We start from the raw sequence: 12,040 nt of genomic DNA on the forward strand, positions 1-12,040 counted from the left end.
CTTCATCTTCCCTCTATCATCCATGTATTCATTCGTCCATCCATCTCATTTTCTTCTACAATCTATGAGGGACTTTGAACAACTGGGAGGTGTTGTGCAGAGTGACCAAGTGTGCTTGTATTTTAATTACAGATATTTCTGGAAGGATCTTGAGTCTCCTGCTTTTCTGACAGACACCTGAAGGCTGGGTTAAGTGTCTGCTATTGTGGTGTAGCACATTGATAAAAATACATGGATAGATTAGTCACATGATCTGGGCAGGTGTGAACACTGTCGCTTCAAATTGGTCAGTTTACAGAAATAAATAAGACATCCACCACTGAGAGCTCAGAGTATCATGCACTCTACATAAAGAAACTTCCCGAGTCTTGGAGACTTGCAAAGATATAAAAGTGTGTTTCCCATTGCTGAACAAATGTGTGCAATCTCAGTTGCTTAAAACAATGTGATTTGTTCCCTAAGGGGTCTGTCTGTAGGTCAGTGTCTTAGCACTGTATCCTTAGGTTAAAGGACGAGATAGATAGGGCACTGCTTCTCGGGGAGGCTTTGCATAGGGTTTACATTACAGCCTTTCTCGATTCTGGAGACCACCTGTTCCGCTAGGCTCTTGATCTCCTTCTCCAACCTGAAAGCACAAAAGGGTAGGTCAAATGAGTGTCAACTCATACCCCCTTATTCCTCTACCTCTCTGTTGTATATTTTAGAGGTGGTGATTATATTGGTCTCCCCTTGGTAATCCAGCATATCATGGAGTCAATGGGGTAGGGACCTGGAAATTACTACTAGTCTCAAGAGGTTTGGAATTGCACCAGGGAGATCTATGGTAGGACCTCTCCTGGAAAGACATGAAGCAACAGCTACTTACCCCAGGGAGGGGACTGAAAACACAAAGAAGGAGTGATTCTGTCCAAGTCTAATTGTATGGATAGGAAGCTGTTGAGGATTAGTACAGGAATATGGGCGAGGGGTTACTTCCTACAGCATGAACAAATCGGACTAACCATGTAACTGAAAAGGCTAGCGGGGCTGAGAACTCATGAAAGATGCCTCTCTGGAATTTTCCACTTGATGTGTAAGTAGTTCGGCAAGTTTGAGAGTCTCTCCCGTACAGTTCCTTTACTACTTACATAACCTTGATGAGGAAGGGACTCATGACTCTTGTAAGTTTCAGCACCTTTCTGAGACTTGTGAGTTTTGTAGGTTTCTTTTATTCTCTGAGTCTTAAGGAGTCTCCTACCAGGAGGGAATGTTTAAACTTTCACTTTCACAAACAACTACCGGGCAGCACCTATAGAGAGCATCCTTCTACAGACAGTGCAACGCTCTCTCTCTCCTCTCACCTCACTGTTATCAGCTACTGTTACAGGGTTAAGAGTAAGATCGGAACCTTTAAGTGTCAGTCTCCAAAGTCTGCAGGTGCTAAAAGGTAAATCTCAGCCTGATGTGCATGATCAAGGGAGCAGGAAAACTCTCCAGTTTTGATGATCTCATAAATCAATGAGTTTTACTGCAAGCTCTAAAGCTGGAGCTTACCATGTTGACCTCCTCTTCAGACGCAGAGCACAGTCCCCAAGGCAGGGCTTTCTGTTCTTTTGACAAGCTAACATCTCTAATTAGCTCCAGGGCCTCTCAGTGCAGTAAACAAAGCACAGAAGGAACATTTTTTTTTTGTCTTCTACTCTCTTATCCTTGGCTCTCCAAGCTCTGCAAATGGAGGGTCTGTGATGGAGGGAGGGGCTGCCCCAGTTGCCAGGCCTCATCATCTCTGTCTTTCTGAGAATAAAAGCTGGACTTCTCCCTGGTTCCATCAAATCCCTGCTAGACCTCTTCCCAGGCACATCACTGTGCCTCCTCATGTGTCCAATGCATGCCCCTTTCCTGACCCTGGGAAGGTTGATTCTTTATCCCAGAAAGGTTTTATCAATCTCCCCCAGTGTGAGTTTTAAATAATCTAAAACCATGGTTCTCAACCTGTGGGTCATGACCACTTGGGGATGAACAACCCCTTCCTAGGGTCCTGTATCAGATAGTTACATAATAATTCATAACAATAACAAATTCATAGTTATAAAGTAGCGATATAAAAATAAGTGGTTGGGAGTCACCGCAGCATGAAGAACTGTATCAAAGGGTCACAGCATTAGGAAGGCTGAGAAAGACTGCTCTAGAAGGTTTTCGAATACTGTCTTTTCACTTCTCTAATCTCTCTCCTCCACTTAAATGAAGTCAACCTTCAAGAATCTTCAATACTTTTTTCCTCCCTTTCTAGATTTCTCCAACTTTATAATTAATATCTTTGTAAGAATTTTATCTATTTTACAGAGGTAGGGGTCTCTGTCTATTAATCAGCAATTGACACTTTCAACTAATTTTATGATAGAGACTCAGTCAGTGTTTATTAAGTAGACGCTTCTTTAGTATGTTAATTTCCTTATACATACATCTACCCATCTGTTTATTCACATATACACCTATCCACCCACACCTGCATCTACATATTCATGCATCTACCTACCATCTATATATTCACACATCTATCCACCAATCTATACACACACATCCATCCATTTATCCACTCATTCCTCTATCAATTCACCCATGCACCCTATATACACCCATCCATTTCCCCACACCCATCGTCCATTCATTTTCTACCCACCTATTGGCTCATCTCCCCACTACCTACATAGCTGTCCAATCATCTATTCATCTACCCAGTAGTTTTTGTCATCCATCCATCCATCCATCCATCCATCCATCCATCCATCCATCCTTCCATCTATCCAACAACCATTTTCATCTGCTAATTTACTTATCATGGGGTATATGAGGCTGGAATGCCATGAAATTCACCCATCTTACTCTTGTCACAAATGACACCTGCACATCAGATTCAAGTTCAGTTGGCCAGCCTTGCTGGTTAAGTGGCCCCAGTGCTTCACAGTGCCATTCATTCAGAAAGGCTGACCTGTTAGCAAGCTTGAACTACAAGACAGTATTCTGTCTTTGCATCTCCCTGTCTCAACCTCTCACAAGTCCTTTCTGAAAAGAATAGAGAAAAGGGATGAAAGTGCACTGCGGAGAACATCTGGAAGAGAGTGAGGTAGAGGCCTGGCCTGGGGTTCTGACTTACATTCCGATTGTCACTCCAGTTTTGGTGTTTGGAGGCTAACTTGAAGGTGTGTCCTCATTTAGAGGAGGGAGAAGTTGTGTGGTCCCTTGTTGTGACTTTAACTATGGTCCAGATGAAGTCTGGTCTTCATCTTTCACCTTTGACCTTGGAGTCTCAGGTCCCTGGCACACATTCAAGAGTGAAGCAGGTGCCTGTCCTGTCCCAGAGCTGTATTCTAGAGTTTAAGACGACGGGCATCATCACCATGTCATATTTGCCTTTGACTCTATGTTGTCATGGGAACAGAACATGGTTCATCCATAGTAAAGGACCCTGTCATTGCTTTCCTCTGAGCTCTTAGTTATGTTACATGTGGGAGTTATTTATAAGCTGATGGCAGGAAGTCCAAGGAGAGGGGCATTGTTCCACTTAATTGTTCCCTGGGGAAGAAGAAAATTTCTCCTGAAAAGAAGAAGAGGAGGAAGAAAAAGGAATGACAAACAGATTGAGATTTTCAAAAACTGAACTAAATTATTAAAAATTTCTTCCCAGTGTATGTTTCTTTACCCATGCTCCGTTTCCTTACCCATGCCATGCTCAAAGGTGCCTGGGGTTCTGTGGGGCCGTGATCACACTCGCTTAGGATTGTGTTCCACACTTCTGCTTGAGGTACAGTTTAAGCAACACTTTGGGAGTTCCAGAAGAAACATGGCTTTGTGAATCCTCTGCCTCTACTCTGTCCCTGGAGGAAAATAGGAATCATTGGCAAAGAATCTCCTTGAATACATGAGTCATTCTCTTTCCATTGCAGTAGCATCAGCAATATTACAGTTTATCCAAAAGGCTGCTCAATCCCTGAGCCACTCATGGGCTATCCCTGTCTCCTCATCATGCCAATGGTAAGAGCTGGGTAAAGAGCATTGTAACATACTATGCATCTGCTGACCCATTATGTGTCATATTTGCTAACTTTATTGCTCAGTGTGTTAGCCTTGCCACACATGTGAAAGAGTAGACAGAAGGCCTATTCTCAGTTCTACTGAAACAGCCCTTGTATTTGAACAGCGTCCCTTGCCAAGTTGGAAGGAATATTAAAGCTTTGGTGTCTCTAGGGAAATTTCACTCAAGTTATTGGCCTTAGAACAGCACATCATCACTTGCTTTTGTGTGGGCATGTGTTGACTTGTTTGTGCAGGTGACATATGCTTTGAGGTCAGAGAGCACCCTCAGGTGTCACTGTGAGGTTCCATGTGCCTTCTTTTTGAGACAAGGTCTCTCACTGGCCAGGACCTCACCAAGAAAATTAAGCTACACGGCCAGCGAACCCCATGGATCTACCTGTCTCAGCCTCCGGGTTCTCATTCTTTTTTTTTTTTAATTAGGTATTTTCCTCGTTTACATTTCCAATGCTATCCCAAAAGTCCCCCATACCCACCCCCCTCCCCAATCCCCTACCCACCCACTCCCCCTTTTTGGCCCTGGTGTTCTCCTGTACTGGGGCATATAAAGTTTGCGTGTCCAATGGGCCTCTCTTTCCAGTGATGGTTGACTAGGCCATCTTTTGATACATATGCAGCTAAAGACAAGAGCTCCGGGGTACTGGTTAGTTCATATTGTTGTTCCACCTATAGGGTTGCAGTTCCTTTTAGCTCCTTGGGTACTTTCTCTAGCTCCTCCATTGGGGGCCGTGTTACCCATCTGATAGCTGACTGTGAGCATCCACTTCTTCATCTTCAGCTGAGTTCTCATTCTTAACCAACTAAGCTGCTTCCCAGCCTTACATGGATGCTCTGTTTAAGTATACAGATGGGACCCAGTAAGGTGAGTCCCAGTAGTCTGGTACTCAGGATGGCCTCTCCCTGAGCTCGAGGGTGAGAGCCCATCCTTCACAACTATTTTCATTGATATCACTCCATAGATAAAACAATTTGAGTCAACAGGTAGAAAATAATTTGCTTAGGTTGTGTAAGTGGCCAAGACAGGGCTTATCTTCATCTTTCTCAGTTGCACTATCACTGTTTATCTTTATATGTGTGTGTTCCTTATCTATGATGGGTCAGGAGAGGGGAAGGGAGAGGAGAGAAGAGAAGAAGGTGAGGGGGGACGACACCTAAAGGTTAAAGAACAGCTTGGAGGCCAGTCCTTGCTTTGCACATGTATTACATAAGACAGGGACATTTTTGTGGGCATCATTACTGTGTACTCCAGGCTGGCTGGCCTGCAAGCTTCTGGGTATTCCCGTGTCTGCACCCCCTTCTCACCACGGGGGCTACTCAATTACAGACTCACAGTGATACGTTCATCTCTCTGTGCTTTCTGGAGATCTGACCCCAGGTCCTCAGGCTTGTGTAGGGAGCTCCCGTACCCACTGAGCCATCTGCTTGGCCCTAAATATTTTCTTTGTTTCTACCACCCTGTCTACCATTAGAATGTAAGCTTGATGGAAACTGGATAGACCTAGTATGCCCATTGCATTATTACCTTATGTTATGTTTACAACCCTTAGCAGACATCAGTCAGTGCTGGAAAGGCAAGTAACTGGGCTCCATTGCTAACTGGTCTGGTTGGAGAAACTGAGGAGGACCCAAGAGTTTGCATTTCTTATCAGCTCCACTTCAAGCTACTGCTGTGGGTCTGTAGCCTTCCCTTGGAGTACCAAGGTTTTACTCTACTTTTCAAAGGCAAAAGAAGTGGCACTGTGAATGTGTGGGGAGGAGGAAGTTGGTACCATAACTTTGTGCCTCTCTCTGCCCTTCGTCTCCCGGAGTCCTACACACTTTGCAAACTTCGCCTCATTAATCTTCCCCTCTCCGGGAGGGCTTGTGAGACAGACACTGCTACCTTTATTTCACAGATGGAGAGGCAGCAATGCCGAGGGGATGTGACAGGCCCAAGGTCACCCAGTGAGTCCCTGGGATGAACCCAGAATAGAAACTTGGTCGCCTGCAACAAATCCTGTGTTCTTCTGGCTCCTGTGAACCTTGCAGCCTGCACACTGGCCAAACCTCTTCCTATCCTCTCTAACCATACCCACAAGCACTGCCTCCAAAATTAGCATTGTTTCTTTGACCCCACACCCTGAGACTCACGTTCAAGGTTAGCACTAAACATCTTTTGAGTTCCTTATAGCATGTACTTTGTAATGATTCCAAGTTAAGAGCAACCACTTATGAAAGCATTAATTCTGCCAAAGAGCTGCCTCGCTGGCATGTCTTGACTGCTTCCCAAGGCCTATGTTCTCTTTGTACCTCTGAATCTGGTGTGGTTGTGTTTGCATGATCATTGCTGACACTTGTTACAGAGGCCAGCTCAGCAGAGAGAAAGGTGGATCGCATAGTAAACGCACTCATTTCACAAGCTCATGCAGTTATTTGCTTCGAACCTCCATTGGTAAGTTGCTAAGTAGAAAAAGGTGGACTAGCTTCAGAAAGCTGCCTTTTCTTGATCCTTTGTAAGTAGCCTGGGAGATCTCCTGTGTCAGGAAAAGGCTTGGGCTGCTCTCTGAACCCTGTAGTTCTGACGGTTTAATTCAACAGACCATGGGCTGGGTAGGCAGATTCCCAGTTCCTCATTAGACAAGGAACATTCCTCCATCTGGATGAGAATCTGTCGAGTTATTGGACTGTGATGGGCAGTGTGCTTTAGAATTTACATAAAAGGAAATGTGGTTGAACTTGATTTGTTTCTTTTCATTAGCGAGCATGCATCCTGTCCAGGGGGAATGGAAAATCCATTTGATTCTGTCAAAGTGGAAATTGGCCAAGGTAAGCATTAGGATAGTTTCCATTTGTTTGAGTTGAACAGTGTATATTGGTCTACTTGGCATATAGGTGATTTCATGATGCCCTCATAAATAGTCTCCCAGGAACAAATGCTATGGAAACAGATATCTAAAGAAGTACTGTAATTTGTATTGACATGAAATGGCTACCTATGCGTGTTTCCATGGTTTGGTTATCAATTGAGACTTCAGTCAACCTGGGTCAAAATTTCATAGGAAATATCCCAAACAAATAACTTTGTAGAGAAATAATGCAGATTTCTTCTCAGGAAGTAGGGGAAAGGGAAATGTGACGACTCATCTAATAAGTGTATGGTTTTAGAACTGAATAGAGTTGGCTATACAATATCATATATATGTTAGGTGCTGCTGAACTCTACTTTTGAATAGTGAGGTTTACGTCTTACTCGTGAAGCTATTAAAATGTACAAACACATCTCTGGAGTAGGATGTTGAGACCTTGGGGCATATGCCAAAGAGTCATATGGTAGATGGATTTTAAATTTTTGAGACTTCTCAGTCCTGATTTCCAGAGTGGCTGCACCAATTTGCATTGTCACCAATGGTGACTGAAGGCTATTTTTTGGCACAACCTTGCCAACATCTGTTGTCAGTTGTTTTGTTGATCTCAGCTATTCTGAGTGGTGAAATGGGATCTTTTTTTCTTTTAAATTTTCATTTGCCTAACTGCTTAGGACGTTGGACACTTTTTGAGGTATTTCCTGGCCAATTTGTATCTTCTTGAGAACTCTCTGTTTAGATCCCTAGCCTATTTTTTAATTGAGTCATTTGTTTCCTCAAGTCTTTGCCTTTTGAGTTATTTGTATATCCTGGCTATTAATCCTCGGTCAGATGTATAGCTGGAAAAGATTCTTTCTAATTATGTGTGTCTCTTCTTTCCTTGACTGATTCTTTCCTTAGCTATGCAGAAGCATATTGGTCTTTGAGGTCCCCATTGTCAATTGTTGACCTTAATTCCTGGGCAAATGAAGTCTTGTTCATAAAGCCCTTTCTGACACTTACATCTTGTAGGGTACTGTCTGTTTTCTAACAGTCCTAATGTTTCAGGTTTCAAATAGAAGTTTTTAACACACTAGATATAACTTTTGTGCAAGGTAATAGACTCAGGTCTCTTTTCATTCTTCCATCCATGGAATTACAGGTTCTCCCATCATCCCTTCTTGTTGAAGAAGTTGTCTTATCTCCAGGGTATGCCCCCCTCTTTGTCAAATATTAGATGGCTCTAGATATGAATACTAATATGGGGTCTTCTGTTTGTTCTATTCATCTACATGGCTGCTTTTGTGCCAATACCATGCGTTTTATATTACTATAGCTCTTTAATTTCTTTTGAAGTCTGGAATTATCAACTTTCAAGCATTCTTTATGCTCAAGACTTATTTGGTTATTTAGGAGGTCTATTTTTGTTGGCCAGTACAGAGTGGTTAGTCCTGAAACCACATACAAAACTACAAAAACAGGCCCAACAGGTTGTATTTATATATGTGTATTCACACACACACACACACACACACACACACACACACGAACACACACACATAACAGTGATAATAAGAGAAAAAGAGGTTACTGGACCGAGAGTGGAGGGAAGACAAAAGTGTTTGCAGCTACACAAGCTGGGAGAGGCTAGAGGGAGGAAAAGGAGGGGGACTGGAGGCAATTCTAATTTCAATTAAAATCTATTTTAAAGGAATATTGCATACATTATTTAAATGAAAATGGAAGAAAAACTTCACCCATCTAGAATTAAACAAGCAATATTTTGAAAAAAATCCCCAAACCGGGTGAAAACAAGCCACCAGTGTTCATTGTTCTGCCGTGGCTATGTCGTTCTTCCATAATGTAAAAGGATGTTAGTAGCATCCTCACTTCCCTCGTGGCAGAGGTCTTTTGTCTTATCCTCAGTGGACCTCACAGGAAACAATACAACTAAAATGTGAAGGGTTGTTTTGTTTTTTCCAGCAACACCTACAGAGCCTTGCTGTTGGGGTTTGAGAGTAACATGTCACTCATGTGCTTGTGCGTTTGAACTCTTGGTACCCGGATGACTCTGCTGCTCTGGGAGGCTATGGAATCTGTGGGAGGTGGGTCTTGACTAGGGGAACTGAGTCACAGGCTGTGCCTCACTTCCTGTCTGCTTGCTGCTTCCTGAGCATGGATATAATGTGACCAGCTCCCTCTACCATGGACTGTAAGCCAAAGCAAGCCCTCCCTTCCTCCCTTACCTTGCTTCCTGTCAGGTTCTCATTCGCAGCAGTGAGAAACATAATGGCTTCCTTTGTGCATGCTAAGCAAGCCGTCTACCACTGAGTAACACCTGCAGCCTAATGAAGTGTCTCAGAATCTGTTTCTTCCAGCAAGTGATCCAGCTTGGAGCCTCTGAGGAGTCAGGAGTGAGGGCGATGGCAAAGAAAGGATTGGTGTAGTGTGGGACTTAGGATCGTCAAGAGGTTTGCATGTACCTTCTTCCTTAGCTAGCAGACACGGGGGTAAGGGATGAGCCAAGATTGGCAGCTTTAGAAGGATCACAATGAACAGCAAATATCACTGCTAGCACCTCTAACAACTACTGCAATTCTCTGAGAGACCTTGGCCTCCTCTGCTACCACGCAAACCGCGTGCTGTGTGCACCTGAATTTACGGCGCATCTGAAGTTCAAAACAATCATCTCAGATTCATTTTGTTCTCATAAAATATTCAGTGTCTATTGAATTTCTATTGTAGGTTCCAAGATTTACAGGCGTCATGAAGTTCAGGGCTGGAGCAGCCGTGTCGTTGAGGGACCGTGTGAACATTATAAAGAATCTAAGATTTAGCAGTGCCATCATGAACTTGCTCGAGTTAACAAAGCTGAGTAAAATGAGAGAGTTACATGTGAATTCCAGGTGGCCCAGACATCAGGCTTGTGAAACAGCGTTTAAGTGTCCTCATGCAGTTAAAGACTGGAGTGCCTTGAGGAACTGAGCGGTAAGCTTCCCTATAGCTACACGGGGGCTTTGCTGCTCACAATGGGGAATGTACCTCCTATTCCAAGGTGGGGCTCCACTTCCAGAGTCTCCTAGCACTTCAATTCCAGTTTTATCATTCGTTCAAGACTTGGCCAAGTTCTGCAAACAACTTCATTGTTTATTTTTCTTCTGCATTGTGCTCAAATAGAGACTTCCTTTGGGGGCTGTTATCAGAATTACAAAATGCTGATAGCTTTGAGAATTTCACACCTAATAGGAGCTGGCTTCCCCTTTCTCATTTCCTACCTCCAGAAGTGGCTGTGTGGAAACAACTGCCCCTGTTGCTGTAATCTTTTGCACTCAGGATTCCCTCTCTCCATGAATGACAATGGTAGGTGTCAGAGCATCAGTGTGTATATGATATCCTAACCATAAGTAAGAAGTTCATGGCTTCTGTTTGTGAATTTGGTTTTATTAAAGCAGCCTGAGAGTGAGGCATGACTGAGCTGTAAAAGCCTTGTTTTTCCCCCCACCCCCCGCCAAGGGCCCAATTCAATCACCAGAACCTATGTAAAACCTGGGGGGGGGGTAACCTCAGTGCCAAGATGGCAGAGGCAGGAGGATCACTGGGACTTGTGACCAGCTAGTTTAATGGCCTCACTAAGCTTCAGGTTCACTGAGAGACCAACCTTGCCTCAAAAACAAGGTGGGGAACAACTGAGGAAAACTAAGTGTTGACTTCTAGCTACAAAATATATGTATACACATACATGATGTACAGATGCAGGTACACAGGATGTGTGTAATCTACATGTGCATGAGTACACACACACACACACACACACACACACACACACACACACACACACACAAACCTTCCCTTATGCATACATTCAAAGGTAGCCTGTAAAATAGATTTAACTGTAATAATGCTTGTAGGCTGTGCTCTGCTCTTTTGATGAGTTTTATTGCCCAGAAACCAAAACTCAAGCCCCAGGCATACATGCATCCCCAGTCTCCTTTGGCCTTGTCAGCAGGAGCAGTGAGACCTGCAGGGTGAGGCTAGCCACTCTTGGAAGCTGATGACTGTGCCAGCCCCAGAATAAAGCACATTGCCATGGCCGGCTGCTGAGCCCTGGTGTGGGGTTGATTGCTCTGGCTTGGGAGTGTTCTCTGAGAGCTCCACTTCCTCATAATTAAAACCCAAGATGCTGTGACTGTTGCACTTGTCGGATTTGTTTCCTACACGTGTAGCACAGTGGCCCGATTTCATTTCCTCATAATTAAAGTGTTCTGAACAGCAGCATGAGTCCTGACCTGAAAGAAGTTATTAGAAAGATCTGCCCTCTGACAGCAAAGGCATATACCCAGAATTCCATGGAGCTTATACTGCCCCCTCCTCCCTTCTCCCTCTTTCTTTCCTTCTTAAAACAAATACTAAGGCATCATTAGACCCATAACATCTGTTAATTACTCTAGGAAATTAACTCCAACAATCTATTGACCTGTTTTTATTTTTTTTTAAATAGGGCCTCATATTGCTTACATTGGTCTCAAACGCAACTGTGTATATAACAATGATCTTGAACCCTTGATACTTCTATCTCTACCTCCCAAGAGCTGAGATTATAGGTGTATGCCACTAAGCCTAGCTTATGTGGTGTTAGGGGTCAGCCCAGAGCTTTAAGCTTGCTAGATATGCACTCTACCAACTGACACACATCTCCAACCCCTACGACAACAGTGTATAAACCTACTTCTCTTTTGCTTGATTTTCGAGACAGGTTCTCATATTGCCAAGGCTGATCTCAAACTTACCATGTAGACAAGGAGGCCTTGAAATTCTGATCCTCCTATCCCCATCTCCCTAGTGCAGAGGTTACAGGAGTGTGATCCTGTGGCCAGTTGCTAGGCCACAGCTTTCAGAGTGCTAAGAAGCACTCCATCAACTGAGCCACACTCCCAGCGCAAATTTGGATTTTTAACTCTTATCTGGTCAGACATAAGCTGATGCCTGCATCTCTATCCTTTTAAGTCTTCTAGGGACGGGTGCAGAGTTATCTGTTGGGGACTTCTCATAGAACTTTCTGTCTAGATGAGCTCAAAAGATGAAGGGTCATTTTCCCTCTGATGTATCAGCTCCTTAAACACTCTTGTTCTCTTCCCCTCCCCCTCAGC

The 12,040-nt window shown here is 43.7% G+C and overlaps 1 protein-coding gene and 1 long non-coding RNA gene across 7 annotated transcripts in view; one reads left to right on the plus strand and one right to left on the minus strand.

The window, feature by feature from the left end:
* Rbfox1 (RNA binding protein, fox-1 homolog (C. elegans) 1) overlaps positions 1-12,040 on the plus strand; it is a 1,527,688-nt gene that overhangs the window by 61,818 nt on the left and 1,453,830 nt on the right. The window lies entirely within an intron of this gene.
* Gm36902 lies at positions 328-4,945 on the minus strand. The gene is made up of 2 exons (XR_001781948.2): positions 3,134-4,945; positions 328-625 (listed from the first exon to the last, which is right to left on the minus strand). It is a non-coding gene; the product is annotated as a predicted gene, 36902 (long non-coding RNA).

Source organism: Mus musculus, chromosome 16 (genome assembly GCF_000001635.26).
Source record: "Mus musculus strain C57BL/6J chromosome 16, GRCm38.p6 C57BL/6J".
Taxonomy (NCBI): domain Eukaryota; kingdom Metazoa; phylum Chordata; class Mammalia; order Rodentia; family Muridae; genus Mus; species Mus musculus.